Below are 20,882 nucleotides of genomic sequence, written 5' to 3'. Positions count from 1 at the left end.
CAACAGGCAAATCTAAATAATTTTTAGCAGTTCTAAATGTAGAGAATTCATGACTTCTTACTGTAATTGCAAAGGAACATACAAAGCAATTACTTAGTCACTTATAAAACCCACGTTCAACTTTCGAAATAATGACTACCCTGATAGGAGAGACAAGACTTTTATAATTAAATACTAAAGTCTAGCCATTTGAGATAAGCACAGCAGATTATATAATTGTCCTCTGCACTCACAATACCCTTTTCCCCTCTTGGATGCATATCATTTTTCAGTAATAATAGAACATGTAACAAAAAAAAGTTACTGTACTGTAGGAAATCATTCTAACCACAAGTTATACTTCTGGCGAACAGTTAAAACCTCATTATTTTGGATTTCACTAGTTTCATAAGAGGAAAAAGTGCCCATTAATAGTGTAAATAAAATACCCTTGAGAATATATTAGATTCTTAAGAAAACAAAATAGTAAGCAACCTCAGGCACTCATTTACATATAAACACTTGGAGGGTTAATTGAAAAGCATGCTAGAATGGGATTCTCAAACTTTGATACGATCTCTTTCAGTGCCCTCGGATAAGCATGCTCTCAGGAGCAGTGGAAGATACAGCATACACGTGACACTTTTTCCTAGAAAGATGGGGAGCTCTTGTGCACACGCCTGCTAGAAGCCACCTAGCACAGTCACTACTCATCCAGGGACTACATTTCCTAGGTCCCTTGCACTCAGGCAGAACCATGTAACTAGTTCTTACCACTGGAATATGAAGAGAAAATGTGGACTCCCTTCAGGGCTATGGGGATTAAGGAGTGTTCCTTCTTCATGCCCTCGTCCCCTTCCACCAGCTAGATGCAGACAATCATCACAAGCCTTAAAGATGGGATTATGGGTTGAGCTGTCTCCTCCCCCCTGGGAAATTCACATGTTGAAATCCTAACCCTCAGCCTCTCAGAAAATGACCTTATTTAGAAATAGGATAATTACAGATGTGATTAGTTAAGATGAGGTCACACTGAAAGAGGATGGGCCTGAACCCAGTATGACCGGTGTCCTTATAAAAAGGGGAAATTTGGACACAGACAGGAATAGAGGGAAGATGCCGTGAAGAGCCACAGGGAGAAGGCGGCCATCGACAAGCCAAGAAGAGAGCCCTGGAACAGATCCCTCCCTCACAGCCTCAGAAGACACCAACACTGCTGACACTTTTATCTTGGATTTCTAGCCTCCAGAACTGCGAGACAATACTTTTCTGTTATATAAGGCATCAGGGCTGCAGCACTTTGTTACAGCGGCCTAGAAACCTAATACAGATGGTAAGGCCAGAATATGGCAGGAGGCTGAGTTCAGGATTCCTGAATAACTGCTTAATAAAAGCACTTCACCTATCAGAAATACTTACACTGGTTCAAAATTTAGCAAGAAAGGAAACTTTCATTGTGTCAAACCACTGAATATTGAGGGCTTATTTGTTATTAACAGCTAAATTACCTTATATAAGATTTAATGAAGTAATTTAACTGGCAAGTAATTTTTAAAGTTCTTTTACATTAAAAAAAAAAAACCCCACAGACATATCACAGAGAACAATGTAACATCCATGTAAATTTTTAGGATAAAAAGGAACTTCAAAGAAAATCTGAATTTACAGGAAGATATTTGGGGGTAATTCCCCCAAATCCTCCCCAGGGTACAAATGTACTCTCCTCTGCCAGTAGAAAAACAATTTCCTCAAGAAATTTTAAATAAGCCACAACACGTAAAGGTTGCTATACATAGTTTAAATTATGCTATAATTCACTTAAAACAATTATTTTGCAAATTCAGAAGCATTTCTCCCAAGTGGCCCAAGTGTGTAAAATTTTACTTGGGTACTAAAAACAAGAATATTGCAAAACGAGGTCTCAGTTCTTTCCAAAGTTCTCACTTAATATTGTATTTAATTAATCTGGAGATGTCACCATGTAAAACCTTCTGCCCTCAAACATAGACCCAAAAAATGTACTTCCTTTGTGGTAGGAAAACTAACATGGAATCAATACACCATTTTCCATTTTTTGATTACTTTTTTTCCTTGCATGATGAAATAGTAAAAGGACAGATATCTGTGTTCAGACACAGAGTTGTAATTCAAAATACCTCAAATGCTGAGCTGGCATCTGGGTTCTCCTGTTTATAGAAAAGCTAGGATGATTCAGCCTGAGCTCAGAGCTCAATTTAGATCGTAACATCTGGATTCCAGACACATGTGAGATGCAGCCGCAGGTCTCCAGGTCCTGACTGATCCGAGATGGAGACCAGAGACCACTCGCCACAAGGATTCCAAATGGCGAAAGTGCTCGAGGGAGAGAGAAACCTCAAAGGTGTTTGGAAGATCTGGCCACAGGCAGCCTGCTTCGAACTACCAGGTACACCATCATTTCCTCAGCGGGCAGGTGCTGGGGAGGCTAAGGGTAAGGTGGCCAGAGGATGACACTGAATAAAGAGTCCCCTCGTCAGCTCTGTCACGGTCAGAAAACATCCCTCACCAATGACTCCTTTCCTGAGGTGGTCATTGTTCAGATTAAACTATGGGAATCTGGCAATAAAATGAAAAATCTTAGAGAGCACACACTTCCTGCTGAGATTCGTGCTCAACTTTGCTTTGTTTCAAAGAGAAAAACTGGGATACTGGAAGAGAGAAATTGTTTTTAATTTTATTTTTAAAATTTTATTGAAGTATAGTTAATTTACAATGTTGTATTAGTTTCAAGTGTAAAGCAAAGTGATTCAGTTATACACACACACACACACACACACACACACACATATACATATACATATGTATGTTCTTTTTCCAGATTCTTTTCCATTATAGGTTATTACAAGATATTAAGTATACTTCCCTGTGCTATACACTAGGTCCTTGCTGTTTACCTATTTTATATATGGTAGCGTGTATACATACGTTAATCCCAAACTCCTAATTGATAAGAGGGAAATTTTTTCAATGCCTTTTTTTTCTTGGTGAGAAGAAATCATAGCCTCAGTCACTCTCATATAGGCTACATACTGAAATCTAAAAGAAGAGGGGGAAAAATAGTCGCAAAAAATCTTCCCTGACCAATTTTATCTCCATTAGAATTCATCCTGCTCCTTCCTTAGTTTTCCTTGGATGTAATGTATCCAGAACATTGGTGATGTTGCAGCAATGGATTTTATGTGAAAGAAAAAATCCTTCCCCCGCTGCTTTTCCGCACCTTCCCCCTCTGAGGTCTCTCGGCCTCTCTCTCCTTCTTGTCTCTTTGTTGTGAATGTCAGGGCTGTCAGTGTCACAGCCTGACATGATTAGTGTTTCTGACACTACACCAAGAAGCAGAATGAGAGCAAGAAGAACAGGCTAGGGTGCGCAGCCATTTAAAGAAGTCAAAGGGAAAAAAAGCCCAACTGCCTTCCTCTGAGGTTCCTTGATTACAGGGCAGCTTATAAATCACCCCGGATTTTTCTCATTTATCCAATTAGTCTGTTGTCCTGCTCCTGGGCAGATCCCGAAGGTGTGGATCTATTCTGTGAGATCAAAGTCAGTGGCTCTAATAACAGATAAGACAGAATTCGTGATTCAGCAGATTCTAAGGCTGTGAAGGGTAACCGTCGGTGCACTTTGGGAAGATAGCACCAGTCCATTTCGAGTATCGATTCTTCGCTGCACTTTGTCACTCTAATGATGTTATCTCATTAAAAGAGATAAATGCCCCACTGTTCTTCCAATAGCATCTGCTTCTTACTCTTCTCTCTTTTTCAGCAACATGGCTCTCAGCAGCAGCACATTAAAATCAAATTGAAATCCAATGCAAGGCTTGGCGACAGAGCTGCTTACGGAGGCTTCTTTTTTATTACTTTTTCCTACTCTCGACCCCCTAGCTGCTCCCCCCTCCCTCCACCAGTCACCCACAGAAATAAGCAATACAAAGAGAAACAGATGTAGAAAGTAATCATAATAGGAAGCATTTATTGAATGCCTATTCCACGGAGCCTCCACCCCGCCAACATTTCACATCTCCTACCTTGACCTTGTAAGGTAAGTAGAACAACCCCCAGTTTGCAAATGAAGAAGTGGAGTTTGACGTTAAGGTACTTGCCCAAGATTACACAGGTAGTGAGAGGCTGGACCACACGTGAACAAGGGGCCATCCAATGCAAGTCCTCTTTTTCTAATCCCCATTTTCATTCATGGAACAAATAAGTAAATATGATTGTAACTTGACTAGAATAGGTGAAAAAAATGTAAGAGAAAGTGGCAATTATTCTTCAGCCTGCTAGCACCCAGGAACACAATGCCATAGGCAGTGCAATGGTTTTGTTTCAACAGATTTCTTATTAAATAAAAAGGTTGCAATTTTCCATAATGAATGTTTTATACATTATTCCTTTGTGTATCAGGCCTCTGAAGTACACATTATTAAAGTCTATTAAAGTCTGTATTTAGCAGCATTACTAATGTGCCTTTGGGGAAATTACTACAATGAAACAGCATCAGTCTTTCACAAAATTTCAATTGTTTAATATTCTTCTTCAGATCTTCAATACACGTGTCTATTTTTAGCTATAATCAGACCTCATGCGAAATGCCATAATCCCAGCCTAGAGCTGTCACAACGAATTGTTTATGGGTTGGATTTAAGGAATAACAAGAGATGCAGATATTGCTAATTTCACCCATCGTTTTAATTGTTGTTTTTATCCCCAATAACTTGTTGCAGTTTTCCTACTGTTCTAATTAACAGGAGCTCCTTGATCACTGACATGTGAGGACACTTTACCTCTGTGGCTAGAGCTGGCTATCTTAATGGATTGCTCATATATATATCTAATTGAGACTAGTCTCTCAAGATAATGCCACTTTATTAAAGTCTGAGGGTGGTAAAACGTTATGAAATTATTCCATAAAAAAAAGAAAACCAAATAAACCAGAAGAACATATAAACTATGATTAATCAAATCTAAATGTTTTCATTTAAACCTAAACATTGTCATTTATGAGAGACGAGAAATACATGTCTTCTGAGTATTAACTGAGGGATTTCTGCAAATTATGTAGTTTTACACACTCTAAATAGGCATCTCTCCTCTAGTACATTTATTAATTTTATTGAACAGTAGGAGGTTTTTAAAACATAAAGCCAAGGATGTACATACATTCAAAAGCACAACATTCTCGGCAAACATCTTATAGAAAACAATAATGCTGGGCTTATTTTTACAGAGATAAAAGATAACAAGAAGCAGGAAAAAATGCCAGCAAACAGCTCCATGTTATAAGGCCTCTATATCACAAAAAGAGAGGGGAAAAAGGCAATTCAAAGCATTAGGTACTCAAATTAATAAGCTGGGATTGAAAGCAATCTCTCTGTTATGAATTTCCCCTCATACACACCAACTGCACCGGTGGAGGTGATACGTTCGCAAATCAGGCAAATTGAGTGGATTGTTAATAGTCTAAAGATGGACAAGCCACAGATTAACTGAGCAACTAGTCATGTTTCCCATCACTGATTAACTAAATAGGAGGTAACTTAATTGTCTCCATTAAGACTGACTAATTGAGAGGAAAGGGGCACAGCTGAGGACTTAAGAAGGATGTCAGCGCATTCCTCTGCCTGATGCACGAGGCCAGGATCCACTGGCCTCTTTGTCACAAGGGGACCCAGCCACCACCAGCATCAAAGAAAGAGGTCACCGCCCACATCATGTGTCCAAAGGACCTGTCTAATGATGCTGCGGGCTGGTGTGGGCTTAGTTCAACACGATGCTGCAGAACGAGACCATGCCAGTTCAGTCAGCATTTAATTACAGCTCAACATGAAGGCTGGTAGGGCAGTTTGTCAGTTAAAAATTAAAAAAAAAAAAAAAAAAAAAAGCGAAACTTGTTTTATTCAAGAAAATCCTAGGCACGTCTCTTTAAACCCTCAAGAAATAAGGATGACCAAGATTCCCACGCTGACAATCACAATGTGTGTAAAGTGCCACTAAAAACAACGAAGTGGGACCGAGCATCCTTTTCCTTCCAAGTGAAAACTGTTTTACGGTCAGTAGCTGTGGCCATATTTCAAAGAGCTTATCATGATTCACAGCTCGGCCTCTCAGACTTGAAATTAGATTACAGTCATGTCAAACATATTCCTTCTCCAGCTCTGGGGCCGTGATGGTCTTAAACCAAAAGTCCAGCCTTTCTGTTCAGAAGCCTTCATTTCCCTCCCACCTGTTTGGATTCTCCTTCATCTTTTCGGACATGATGGGGAGCTGGTTAAGTGAGGCTACAGAGTCCTGCCCCTCAAGTCAAGGCACTGCCATGCCCACGTGAATACTGCAGCGGGGCTCCCGGTCTCCTGGCTCCCCAGAATCATTCCTCTAAAGCCAAATTCTCTGTACAGAAGGGTTCAGATTCTCAACTTACACCCCAGACCGTGAAGATGCCTTCTCAGAGAGGCAGGCACCGACCACTGCCCCACTGTGTGCTGTTGTGAGATGCAGAGGTAAGTCCCACACTCGAGGACCCACTGAAATGCGTTCTTGGTAAAGCAGAAGGAATGAAACGGAAGCACTGACGTTGCTCCTGCAGTAGAAATGACTATATAAAGGGCGAATTCTATGTTAACTCAGGAAGCAATTCTCAAATAGCAGGTGTATGTTTTACATACATTTACACACACAAGTTCTATACATGCACACGTTTTAAAGACAAATGAGCATAAACATACTCAGTTAATTCTTTTAAGTTTGTCTTCTCCCTACTTCATGCCAAACTGACCATCCTCTAGGTTATGATTATCTTAATCTTGCCCTCCCTTACCTCTTAGAAGGGAACTGCATTCCCGTTTTTGTCCTAAAAATTCACTGACTTGCCCAGTGAGATGCACAAGGAAGAGACTGGAGGTGTAATTTTCTCATTTCCATACACCCCACATTCAGCAGAATTTGACTTACAGGTAACCCAGGTGCTACACCAGCCTTGTGCCAACAATGTTTCATTTAGCCACACAAATTCTATAAAAATAAAGTTTTTAAAATAAGGAATAAGGGCAATGTTTCCTTAACGATGTAGGAGGTGAGCACAGATGGGCTACAATGTCCAGGGCACTCCTGCTCAGGGCCCAGGGCCCAGCTTCTCTGACTGCTGAACACAGGACACAGGCACAGTCTAGACTCCTATCTGAGGATATGCTTAAAAATTACTGCAGACCCTAAGAGCTTTTGTTCATGTCAGTTATTTCTATCAATGTTTTACCGCATTAAAAATTAAAGCTGAGGGCTTCCGTGGTGGCGCAGTGGTTGAGAGTCTGCCTGCCAATGCAGGGGACATGGGTTCGAGCCCTGGTCTGGGAGGATCCCACATGCCGCAGAGCAACTAGGCCCGTGAGCCACAATTACTGAGCCTGCGCATCTGGAGCCTGTGCTCCGCAACGAGAGAGGCAGCGACAGTGAGAGGCCCGCGCACCGCGATGAAGAGTGGCCCACGCTCGCCGCAACTAGAGAAAGCCCATGCACAGAAACGAAGACCCAACACAGCCATAAATAAATAAATAAATAAATTAAAAAAAAAATTAAAGCTGAGACATTTTTGGAACATGAAGACACAACCACACATTCCAACAGCCGTCAGAGGGATGACGTCATAGCATGTCATGTAGCCCCTTAAACTGTATTGTATACTTGAGAGAGAGTGGAAAGGGCAAAAAACGTCTCAGTATTATTATGAAAATAGTTTTGACCTTGCAGGTGGCCCATGAACAGGCCCCCCAGGGGTCCCCACACCACAGTTTGAAAACTACTGGTCTAAACTTGGGCACATCAGCAATATCTTGAATAAGAGGATGTAATGAGTAAGAGGATGTAACAGCCATTTAAAAAAATTTGAGCCACTGAATCAGAGGGCAGTGTCTTTTTCTAGAGCATTTCTCTACTTACTACTGCTTCCAAAACATCAGTACATTAAAATGCTCTTTCCTGGCAATATGTCAAAGAGAATGACTCCCAAATTCAAATCTCTGTTTGACCAATGGCTCTGTCTCTTTTTTATCCACTCATTAAATATCTCCACCCAGTTGTACCTCAAATGCAAAACAGCTAAAATAGTATTTATTTTAAAATGCTTGCTTTTTTCTGACTGTCAATCATAAGTACAAATACTTACTATAAGAAAGTTGCAAATATAGAGAAAAATTTGTTAAACAACAGACATTTATTTTCTATAGTTATGGATGCTGGACGTCCCTGACCAAGGTCAAGTAGGGTTGGTTCCTGGTGACAGCTCTCTTCCTAGTCACCTTCTCACTCTTTCCTCATCTGGCCTTTCCTCAGTGTGTTCTCCAGATGGGTGGGGGAATGGAGAGAGCTCTCAGGTGTCTCTTCTCACAGAAAAATATTTTCTTAAATAAGAAACATGAATACCATGTACCTGTCCTCTCACAAAACCACTGCCAGAATTCTGGGCAATATCTCACAGTCTTTTTTATCATGTATATTTTAAAAATACAGTGAAGTTCATATCTTAAAGATAATTTCATGTCTTATTTCAAAACACTATTTTTAGTATGAAAGAATGCATATTGCTAAAGAAAATTTAGAACATACAAGCAAACAGAAGATAACGCTCTTAATACTTTGATGTGTATCTGTAATCTTTTTCCTGTGGGTAGCCATGTATCTTTTTTAAAAAACAAAATAATGATCAAACTGTACATATTATTAAGTAACTTGCCTTCTTCACAATTTATTGAGAACATCTTTCTATATTATCAAATATTACTCCATCCCTCCCTGTCATTTTTATTGTATGGATGTACCATGGTTATTATTTTTAAAAAATTACTATTATAACAATATGTGATGAATATCTTAGCTAAATTTTTATACACATCTATGACAATTCTTACTGAGTTCTAGAAATAGGAGTTTCTGAATCAAAAGGTGTGTGTATATTTGAGGCTTTGATACACATTAAGTCCCTTTGAGAAACGTGTTCTTTCATTAACTGTCAATGAGATAGCCTGCCAGTTCTATTCGTACCTTTGATGAGTAACCTTTATGAATCTTCATCAATTGTAGAAAATGCCATCTCATCATTTTAATTTGTCTTTCTTTGATAACTGTTGAGATTGGATATTTTCTTATATGTTATTTGCTGATCATATTTCTTCCTTTATTGGTTTTATCTTTCTGCTCTTTGCTCATTTTTATTAGAGGAGTCACTCTTATTTTACTAATTTTCAAGAATTTTACATACATCAGCTAAGTTAACTCTCTGTCATATATGTTATAAATATTGCTTGGCTAGTCTCTTGTCTTTTAGGATAGTTCAGAATGTCTTCTGATGGAAAGAAATCTTTAGGTTTTAAACAAATACATTTTCTTCCTTTATTATTTCTGCCACTAGAAATTAATAAGGCTCTCCTTATTCCAAGATCATTTAAGTTTTATCTGTATTTTCTTCCATGTCACTGGTTTTCGAAGGGTGTAGTATTTCTCCAAAGTCTGACAGGAGGGGAACTTGGCCATTTGCCTTCAGAAAAAAAGCAGTGGAGACTCATTAAATATAGACTGGTCATTGGGTGAAACCACCCAGAGTGTCCTAGAAAGGCGAGGAGAGAGATCTTACATGTTTACTATCTACCAAATCCTATCCTGCGTCCAGTAACTCTGTTAATTTGCTCTTCAAATAGAAAAAGTTTCAAATGGAGAAAGTTTTAACATTAGGTGTATGTTTAAATATTAAACTCTGGGATGAGACGACTCCTTGCCTTAGCCACAACAGAGGCTTTGGACGGCAAAGACCTTTGTTTTGTTCACTGGTGAATTGCAAGCATGGTGCATGGTACGCAGTGGGTACCTGATAAATGTGTTGAAGGACCTAGTGTTGAGTTATGTGTCTGCCAGGTGTTAGGTGACAGAACCAACGGTGGTGAGTTCTGGACTTCCCTGCTTCATATTAAAGAGTTGCAAAGTAAGAAGAACTCTAAATGAAGGCAGAAACTAAATTTCAGTGTTACTCTTCTGTCGACTGTAGAGATTTTGATCTGAGTGTAAAGGTGAAACTGCCTCAAATCTGGCACAGTAAGATACGGTGTTGAAAACTGGAAAATATTCAGCGAAAAAATTGTGTTGGGCATATAGTAAGCAAAACAGTGGCATCCACCCATCAAGAGAGATAAAAGACACTACCCTCCTGCATTTGATGCTATGGCGCTTGTCCAAAGCAGTAACAATCAGATTTGGCTTTATTGGAACATGACAAGGAAGAAACAGTTCTCAAGAAGATTCACTTTCACTGTGGGGGGCGGGGGGAGGGTGGAGAGCATTCTGTGCAATAACAGAAAAATCAATTATTTTTCAATCAGATGGAGTGTCCTCACAAATTCAAGGCAGAGAACAGCACGCGATGTGCCTTCACGAGAACGATGGCCACGAGGGAAAGAGTTGAGGACTGTAATTCCAAGGTTGCTTTCAAGAGCAGAATGTTGTTCCTGTAAGTGTGCTTTTGTGTCTACATGTGGCATGTACTGAATGTACACCATTCTGCCCAATTGGCCTCCCCAAAATCCCATCCTGTTTAACTTGCCTCCCATTTGGCTATGATTTGCTAAGTAACACACTAAAATCCTCTCTTTACAGCATGTTAACATATAGATAACACCTATACATACAAAACACTAATCCTTCTTGTTAACAAAATTTATAATATATTATATATAATAAATATTTATACCTATTAACAAGAGAATAACCAAGAAAATAGAAAGGGTAAAGAATTTGGACAAAATTCAAAGTTAAATTCTAATTTTAAAGTTTTCGATCAATATTAAAGATTGGAAAATCAGCTCTTGGAAAAAGATCCAAGGAGAGTATGAAAGTTGGAAGGATGGTCTTCAAGTCTGCATAGGGCCGGGGAGAAGGAGAGCCCTGGGGAAATTTGTGCACCCACAATTTCTTTAACATGTAAGGCTAGAGCATAAAGCCCAGAATGTACAACCATTAAAGTCTGTCTACAATATTTAAAAGGTGAATAGACGTGAGGGTGTCCACTCTGTATAAACCTACAGGTTGGGTATCAACCTGACATATCCCATGTACACCAGCCTCCGGAAAGGGCCCCAGGTTCACGATGAGCATTGTGGCTGGGAATGCCCTCAGAGTGCTGGCTGTCTGAGGGCCGGAACTGCACCCCTTCCTGGTGTGTTCCCAGATCCGGGCACAGATTGAAGTTCCAGAATATGAGGAATGAAGGCTCTACCTGGCTGCCAGCAGTTCACTGACAGGTTATCCCGTTAAAATAGTTAGACACACTGCCAATTCCTGGTGCCCTGTGGCCATTCCCGTGTTTTCTAGAGGGTATCGTCTCCAATTGACCCAAAAGAGAGCTGTCAATGCCTAACTGTGGTCAGAATTGCCCTGGTGCATCAGAGGAACAACTCTGGACCCTCGGATGCTCCAGCCCCCTCCCTATCTGGCCACCTCCCTGATTAAAGTGTCTCATAACTAGTTGGGGTTTGGGAAGGAAAGAGAGTGATTACCGTGTATGTCCAAGGAAGTGGAAAGCGTACAATTCAAATGTCTCCAGCTTTCTGGGAACACTTCTACTTAGAAAATCAATCACACCCACAAAAATATTTCCAACGTTCTAACTTACATATCCTAATTGATGAGATGACTATCTAGTTTTATTTGTGCTGAGATCTGTTTCCTCCCCAGAGGGTGACCTATTTTTTTTTTTTTTGTCTTATGCCAAGAAAACCATAAGAAAAATGCTGACCTATGAAGGTTACACATCATGCTTAATCACCACTTTAAATTAAAATAACATAAAATAAAGCATTCACTGGGTCACTCGGACAGAATATAACCTCCCAAGCAACAGACACACCTACTGAGACACTTGAAATTTCTAAGGAGTCTGGTTCCCAGCTGTGTGTCAAGAGCCAAACCATGACATCAGGTCTTGTGTTACCCCGGAGAAACTTAGGGCAGGGCTGAAACAGCATACTGAGCCTGCCAATCTGAGATTTCCCAAGAGCTGTCTTAGCTTTTCACTACACCAAACTGTCAGTGAAAGAAGCCAAGATTTGCAGTGACCGCCATGATGGATCTCCTCTCCTCCTTGCCCTCTAATTATGACTTTGGGGAACAATACCTGCCTATCTAGGATTCCAAAAGCTCACTCCTCAAAGACTGTTGGAGGGCATTATGCTAAGTGAAATAAGTCAGAGAAAGACAAATACTGTATGATTTCACTTACATGTGGAATCTAAAAAATACAACTAATAAATATAACAAGAAAAGAAGCAGACTCACAAATATAGAGAACAAACTAGCAGTTACCAGTGGGGAGAAGGAAGGGGGGAGGGGGAGGGGGAGGGGAGTAAGAGGTACAAACTATTAGGTATAAAATAAGCTACAAGGATATATTGTACAAGATGGGGAATATAGCCAATATTTTATAATAACTGTAAATGGAGTATAACCTTTAAAAGTTGTGAATTACTATATTGTACACCTGTAACTTATATAATATTGTCCAGCAACTATACTTCAATAAAAATATATATACAGATAGATTTTTAAAAGAAGGTAAGTATTGAAGCCAGAGGGGGGAAAAGGTCAGCAAAGTTTTCCTCTTCTTTGGCTTGGCTCAGCCAAATGAAAGTCTCTCAAAAAACAATTGCTTACTCTTTTCTGGTTTCTTCTGATGGGGTAAAGCAGCCGTGCCCGTGAGAAGGCCAAACAAAGGGCCATGAGAAAAATTACCCCTGGAAAGGGGATGTTAGTAAAACAATCTCAACAAGCTACATGGGCTTTCTAAAGCCTAGGAATTCCATAATCCATTTTTAAGACCAAATCATCTAAAAGCGCTGTCCAACTCCATCACAACCCGCGGTTACCTCTTCTTGCAGTCTCTGGAAATGTCTCTCCCCTGTTTTAAATCCTTCAGTGGCTCTCAGAATGCAACCCTTCCCTCCTTCTCTGGGCTCACATCTGGCATCTTCTCCCAGTGCAGGTGTTCTCAACCAGGGCATTTTCGTCCCCTCAAGGGACACTGGCCAATGTGTGGGGACATTTTTGGTTGTCACAACTGAGGTTGGGGGAGAGGCATGTTACTAAACACTTCCAATACAGAAGACAGCCTCTCACTACAAAGGATCGCCTGGTCCAAACGTCAATAGTGTCAAGATTGAGAAATCCTGCTCCAGTCATACCAAACTCTGTTGTTCTCTACACACGTCAGACTTTCTCATATGCTTTTGTGCCTCTACATAGGTTGTTTCCTTTACCTGGAATGCCCTGCCCTACTTCTGTGTCCAAGAAATGATCACGTATCATATAGAATCCAACTCAACATGTCACCTCCTCTATACTCTCCTATCCAGATCCCCCAAAGTTGGGTGTCCCTTCTGTGCTTCCACAGCTTCTGGTACACACCTCACACTAGCCACAGTGCCCCCAAATCGTCTGTCACCTGCTGAAGGTAAGACCTAAGCCCCATTCATCGTTTATCCCCAGAGTGCCCATCCGGTAATCAACTGCTGCATGCTGAATCGATCGGGGAATAAAGTGGAAATGTTGCAGATGCACCCAAGACTCTCTGGCAACAATGTCTAAGGGACAAGAGTGTCCCCAACACCAAAAAGAACAACAGCAAAAATTGATCAAATGCTCATAATGTAGACAGGGACTATATTAAACACTGGTACACATATTAATTCACTTCATCCTTATAACAACCCGGTGAGGTGGGTACCATTAGCATCAACATTTTACAGATGGGGAAACTGAGGTTCAGAGCACTTAAGCCACTTTCCCAAGGTCCTCAAAGCTAGTATCTATAAGAGCTGATATTTAAACCCAGGTAGTTTGGCTCTAGAGCCTCAATCTTCCAATATTCATGCCAAGGCAATTACACTAACAACCAATATTTCAGCTGCCCAGAGGCCTCTGATAAACACAGCTGACAACTCTGGAAGACTACACCACCACCATTCCCTGTGACCCTGCCTGTCAACACTGCTTGCCAACCTCTGGAATGCTTCTGGCAGGAGATGCAACCTCCTCACACCACAGAAAGGTATCACATACCCAGGGTAAATCATGGTACCATAAAGACACAAAGGATGAGTCCCTAAAGTACCTCTTACCTTGTTCATGCTGTAGGGACTGCAGCAAGGGATTAGACATGTCACAATGCAAGGCAGCTCTTAAAGATTCACCTTGTTCCTGTAGACGTCACTTCCTGAAGCAGACAGCTGCACTGCAAAGACAAAGAGGATATCCATCAGCCGGTGTTCAGGAAGGCCCAGAGCAGTCCCGTGTCCAGTGGAACTTTCTGCCATGATAGCAAGGCTCTATGCCTGTGTTATCCAATATGGTAGCCACTAGCCACATGTGGCTACTGAGTACTTGTAATGTGGCTAGTGCAACTGAGGGCTGAATTTTAAATTTTTATGTAATTTTAATTAAAGTTCAATGTAAATAGACACATGTAACGGTTAGTGGCTACTGTACTGGACAGTGCAGGTCTAGAGAGTCCAGTCAAGAGTCTTGAGGCCATAGACACTGGGCACGCCAGTGTCCAAGGAAAAGCTGGATATTATACACTCAGAGTGACTGCAGATACACAGGGACAAGAATACTCATTCATTCGATAACTATTTTTTGAGTCCTTACTAGGTGCTGAGTACTGAGGATATAGTGACCAGTAAGCCAGAGAGGTCAGTTATATAAGGGTTTCTAGTGCAGGCTTTGGCCTCCTTAGGAAGGGAAAGGATCTAGCATGTGAGTAGCATGTATGCCAAACCTAAATGCCTTCCGTGCTGCCCACAGGAATAAAGGAATAGACCAGTTAGGACTTCCCTGGCGGTCCAATGGTTAAGTCTCCGTGCTTCCACTGCAGGGGGCGTGGGTTCGATCCCTGGTCAGGGAACTAAGACCTTGCATGCCTCATGGCATGGCCAAAAAAAAAAAAAAAAAAAAAAAGGAACAGACCAGCATTTGCTGGAGCCTGATTGTATCACTGTCAGGGCTTAATAGCTAGAACCTTTCACAGAGCTTTTTGGGAGGAAGTGTACCATAAAAGAATTCAGGAGTTCTGTACTGTGGGCCTAATAAAGCAGATGACCCAACGTCTCCTCAATAAGGAAAGGACCCTTAAGGAAATAAGGGTCCACGTTTTTATCCACACTATTGGTTCTTTAGGTAGGCCTTTTGATTCATTTGAATTACTTTTTAGAATTAAACAGTCATTGTTCACTTCCAGGATTCTTAATTTGTCAGATATTAAGAAAAAATATAGAAAGAAAATATCTTCAACCACATAATTGGATTTGTAGCCTTTTCCTTTGAAAGATGTTTCTGGGTGGATTTGAGAGGAGAACAAAACATGTTAAGGTGCCTTATAATCACCTTATTCCTGTATTATTTTTTTCAGGTTGCATCTAGGAAGGATTTATATATCTGAACCTTTCCATAAAGACTGGAATTTGAGGTTTAAGCGGAACTGCAGTGCTTTAAAAAATATATTATTTTTAACTATATTAACAATATAGAAAATGTTCAATAGAAAAAGGAAGAAGTACTCAGAATCCCACTAGCCTACCATCACCTTTAGTTCTTAGCAGCCAGCCTTGGTCTGTCGGAGAACAAGACGCATGTCTGCTAACTGAGTCGAGGGCGCAGAAGTCCAAGGCTGTATTCTCCATATTAACATCTTTCACCATTAAGAAAGTGATTTAGCAATATACATTTTCAAAAGATAAACTCCTACTTCGCACACATTACTATTCTTTGAATACAATACTATTATAAATCAGAAGATAGGGAGAAGAAACTGAAGATCACTCCCTGGCTATTTGAGACACACAGATTCCAAAGAAAATACCACATTCAGTCATAGCAATGACATATTTTCACAATGATGTACAACATGGAGAGACCCTGGAATTCTGACTCTGTAGCCTAAACTACATCCAAACGCCTTCATCTGTACGTGAGGCCTGAGTAATCACTGTTTCAAAGCCAAGAAAATTCAACATCTAATTCTAGCCAATCTTAAAGTGACTGAAAGAAAATTCTCCATGTAACTTTTACCTTTGAATTTCCAGAAACAGATGCTAGTGAATTTCTGGGTTTAAAAGTAGAATTCTATACATGTTAATTCCTTTTTGACATATGCATTTGATCTGTTTAAAAACTATAGCCCAGCGCTTAACTGGGAAGTTTGTCCAAAAGCCTGGCAGAGATGCCTGATGTCACAATTCCATTCAAATGGACACAGTGGTATCAACACAGGAAAGGTGGGCACAAGGAGATAATAACAAACAGACAAGGATTCTTGAACATAACTTCCCCAAGGAAATCCCACCCAGCTCCAATCACTCCACCATCCCGATTCCCTCAGAACTTGCTTATATAGTTTGCACTTAACTAATTTTGGATCATCTCCTGTTCCCCACCCTCACCAAGTGTTCTTGTCTCATTTTCATGTATGTTGGTTCTATAACGAAGTCAGAATAAAAACTCTTCAAGGGAAATATTAGTCACCTAGAAAGTTCTTAATAAATATTATGAATAGATTTTTTTTCTTTGCTCTCACTCATAGAGCCTAGGATGATGTCATGACTCTTAATGCAGGACCTTAAAAACAATGTTGATAACTGTTGCAAATCGCCTTCAGGGTTTTCTTAAAAGAGGAAAATCTTTTCATGTCCAGGATCATAAAGCTTTAAAAAAATACTGTTAAGAATACTTTACAGCTATGCAGCGCTCAAAACTGTACAATGCACTTTTATATTAATACTCTTATTTAGTACTGAGATCAATCTGAGTGGTAGTTTTCCTAATTAGGAAACCAGATGCAGAGAGGAAAAAGAATTCTTCTTAGTCATGCTATAGTAGGCAGTAGACCCTGGGCTGGAAGTGACTTCACTTTAAGATACTACAGAATTAAAATACGTTCAAAGACCACCAATAAAAAACCTCCCCCAATAAAACACACATACACACACTCAAAGACCACCATTAACACAAAAACACCTCAGCAAATGGATGACAGAATTAGAAATTGGGTCAGTTTGCTTCTGGACAGCAATAGAGAAGACTGGCCTTATTCCATGAAGTTCTTTCGATCTCCTTTGAAACACAGAGAACCTCGTTGTTTTATAGCCAATTCAGCTTATGAAGAAGCTTAGAAAAATCCACAGCTTAAAAAATGAGACTGCCTCTTAAGTATAAAGCCTTGGAGGAAAAGATACCAGAGTTACCATAGTGGAATTAAGGGAGTTTTCTTCTTTATTCTATTTTTCAGTGTTTTTTTTTAATGGTTCAAGAAGCTGGATTCTCCTGATACTAAGCGAAAGGAAAGCACAGATGCCTTTCAAGGGTGGCTGAAGAAAGCCCATCCCAGAGGCCAATGCGTGACTTCCACTCAGTAGCTCCTAACAGGGTTGGTTCAACAAAGCCCAAGGTCAAGCTGAGGCGTCTAAAAGGTTAATGACATGCAGTTCGTCTTTCCAGGCGGGTAAAGAAGTGTGGGTAAGCAGGGAGGTGGTGACAGGGTACGTGTAAGAAGAAGAGAGCAAAGAGAGAATGAAAAGGAAAGGTGAAGGCTACAAAGAAAGGAGAAAAGCAAAGGGCAGGCGAGCCAACAGAGCCCTGGAGACAGATTCAGTGATGTGGCCGAGTGCCCCTTGCCAGCTGGTCCTCACTGCGGAAGGGACCCAGAGACTCAGGCTCCTGATGACAATGCCACATCCTATGGCTTCTCTGGGATTATACACTCTCAGGCCCCGGGTGTCAGCAAGTGGGAGTTGGAGTAAAGTTAAGCCTGGGCCTACCTGTTTCACCACTATTTATTTACCACCAGTCTCCACCCACCACAGAGAAAAGCCTATGTCACCTGGATCGCTGAGAATGGAGTAGAGAGGTACATGGTGAGAACAGCATAAGTCAACTTTATTCTCTTCTCCTTACTCTAAAGAGAAGCTTAGACATGTCAAAGGGCTCTGTGTGTGTGTGTGTGTGTGTGTGTGTGTGTGTGTGTGTGTGTGTGTCTGTGTCTGTGTACTGCACTATTTCTTGGCCCTTGAAAATACAACTAATACTTACTACCAATATAGGAATCAATGGAATATGATGAGCTGGGCTTTTCTCCCCACTCCAACTCCCGCACCCCCTACCAAGATGCTCATTCTAGAAGCCTTTTGAGATACAACTCAAAGCTGGGTAGCTCAGGCACTTCTATGAGAAACGCGTCAACAGGAGCCAGCCGTTTATACCTCACAGTGTCCAAGTTCCTTCTGGCTTTTACATATAACACACCCTGAGGTCAGCCTGTGGAATGGCCTCCAGTCCCTTCCCTCCCACCACTGAATCCAGCAGCCTAAATGAAGGGCTGGGGCATGAGGACCCAAGAGCTTGTCGGGAAGGAATAAGGGAATAAAAAGACGAACAGGTTTTGGAAAGAAAGGGAGAGCAAGCAAGATGATAAGAGTCTAGAAGAAATTCTCTAAATCTAGGACTCAGGAGCTTGGGAAACCACATGAACAGATGGGAGAAAGAGCCCTAATATCCTCCACCTCTGGGGGAGTAAATTTCATGGGCTGGAGTAGTTCACATGTCTCTGAAGCAAATTCCTGACAACCTTCAAGTGGAATCTCCTTGTGCAAAACTGGAAAATGTAAAACCATTTAATTACAGACAGTCCAATCCCTCCCTTCCACAATAAGGGGTGTGGTGCTGGGATTAAAGGATCCAAAGGTGAAGCAGCAAACAGACCCCTGTCCCCTACCCTGAATGCACACACACCTCCCAAGTGGCTGTCTCCTTTCATTCTTCCTGAAGAAGAAGCAGAGGGACCAGAGCAATGCTCCCTGAGGAACTTCTTGAAGGTCCTTCTCCATCCTCAGGGTTACAGCAGACACGTGGCTCTGGTTCTTCAGGACCTCTGTGCCCTTGTCACCCCCAGCTTTAGGCAGCAAACATGCCATACCATGGTTCTGCCCCAAGAGACAGGACAACGCTGGCCACCCTGCCTTGCTCCCCTGTGCCCTGCCTTCACGGGGTGCCACAGAAAACATACGACCCTAGCCAGAAGGATGAGAGCATCTGGCCACCGAACATCATCAGAAGTCTTCTTCCCCAAGGAAGGGGACAGGCTAGGCAATTTGAAAATTAATATTCTGAAATACTAACTAGCATATGAGCTACATTTCAACAGGGAACTGTGATAAGGAAGAGGAAATGAAAGGATTATAAAGGAGAGAGACACTCCTGGTAACACAAAAAAACTGCCTTGAGAGCCAGACAGGGAGTAAGTAGAGTGCTAGCAGTACAGTGCCAAGGGGTAGAGTGTCAGCTGCTTTCAGATGACCGCTTCTGACATGTATGCTGGGGGTTCCCCGTACGTAGTCAAATCCTAAGTCAGGATATCTAAGTTCAGCGCTGTCACTCTATAAAAGATCAATTTCAGTGATTTAGGAGTATCTTAATTAAAGGCACAGTACAGAACAGCTCCCAAGAGGGGGCCTGGTTCAGCCTACTTCTCTTGCCTGGGCGGCTATTTAAACCAGAGGACACAAATTCAGATGCCTAAGGGGTCAAGAAAGAATGAGATGAGGGAAAAGGCCAGAGAAGACAATGAGGAGTAGGGGGACTGGAGAGTCTGCCACTCAAGTGGAGCTCCAAGAAGGTAGGAACAAGGTACGTGGCCCCAGAGCTTCTGATATTCAATAAAGACAAAAATATTGAGAGAGGGGCTTCCCTGGTGGCGCAGTGGTTGAGAATCTGCCTGCCAATGCAGGGGACACGGGTTCGAGCCCTGGTCTGGGACGATCCCACATGCCATGGAGCAACTAAGCCCAAGAGCCACAGCTACTGATGCCTGCATGCCTAGAGCCTGTGCTCGGCAACAAGAGAGGCCGCGATAGTGAGAGGCCCGTGCACCGCGATGAAGAGTGGCCCCCGCTTGCCACAACTAGAGAAAGCCCTCGCACAGAAACGAAGACCCAACACCACCAAAAATAAATAAATACATTTAAAATTAAAAAAAAAAAATACTGGGCTTCCCTGGTGGCGCAGTGGTTGAGAATCCACCTGCCAATGCAGGGGACACGGGTTCGAGCCCTGGTCTGGGAAGATCCCACATGCCGCGGAGCAACTGGGCCCGTGAGCCACAACTACTGAGCCTGCACGTCTGGAGCCTGTGCTCCGCAACAAGAGAGGCCGCGATAGTGAGAGGCCCGCGCACCGCGATGAAGAGTGGCCCCCCGCTTGCCGCAACTAGAGAAAGCCCTTGCACAGAAACGAAGACCCAACACAGCCAAAAATAAATAAATAAATAAATTTAAAATTTAAAAAAAATATATTGAGAGATTACGTAAAATCACATGCTTTTTCAACGTTGGCAATTGATGTTAACATTTTGGAAATCCCGTACGGGTTGGATTTGGTCGGTCAGGTTGCACCTGTTGTTGTACACCTTTCATGTCGGTCGGGGGATTCTTTGTTCCTTTACATCTCCAGGGCTGGTGGCTCCCAGCCTGTCTCCTGACCCTCTAGGGTTGTACTGCTGGGGCTTCCCTGGGCACAGGGAGCCCAGTGGGAAGAGTGGGCAAACCAGGGATGGTCAGGGGTCACACCAGTCTGTATGTCAACTCTGCCTCTTGGCACTAACCTTCTCTGAGTCTCTAGTCCTTCATCTGTAAAATCTGGGGAAATTCTTTATACCTCCTAAGACTATTTTGAGGATTAAAGGAAAACATGAAGAAAGTACTGGATGCACGATGTTAAAAAAGATGAGGCTCGGGCTTCCCTGGTGGCGCAGCGGTTGAGAATCTGCCTGCTAATGCAGGGGACACGGGTTCGCGC

The 20,882-nt window shown here is 41.7% G+C and overlaps 1 protein-coding gene and 1 long non-coding RNA gene across 6 annotated transcripts in view; one reads left to right on the top strand and one right to left on the bottom strand.

The window, feature by feature from the left end:
* The window catches only part of BACH2 (BTB domain and CNC homolog 2), a 364,544-nt gene that overhangs the window by 265,412 nt on the left and 78,250 nt on the right, over nucleotides 1-20,882 (bottom strand). For 4 of the 5 annotated variants that reach the window (XM_057528127.1, XM_057528128.1, XM_057528129.1 and 1 more), the window contains exon 2: nucleotides 14,159-14,271. The gene's annotated coding sequence lies outside the window, so the exon portion shown is untranslated. The remainder of the gene's footprint in view (nucleotides 1-14,158; nucleotides 14,272-20,882) is intronic. The other variant, XM_057528131.1, reaches the window with a different exon arrangement.
* Nucleotides 1,110-10,469, top strand: LOC130704771 (uncharacterized). Its single transcript, XR_009005256.1, has 3 exons — nucleotides 1,110-1,312; nucleotides 2,239-2,404; nucleotides 10,370-10,469. It is a non-coding gene; the product is annotated as an uncharacterized LOC130704771 (long non-coding RNA).

Source organism: Balaenoptera acutorostrata, chromosome 14 (genome assembly GCF_949987535.1).
Source record: "Balaenoptera acutorostrata chromosome 14, mBalAcu1.1, whole genome shotgun sequence".
Taxonomy (NCBI): Eukaryota; Metazoa; Chordata; class Mammalia; order Artiodactyla; family Balaenopteridae; genus Balaenoptera; species Balaenoptera acutorostrata.
This window is presented reverse-complemented; position numbering and strand designations above follow the sequence as displayed.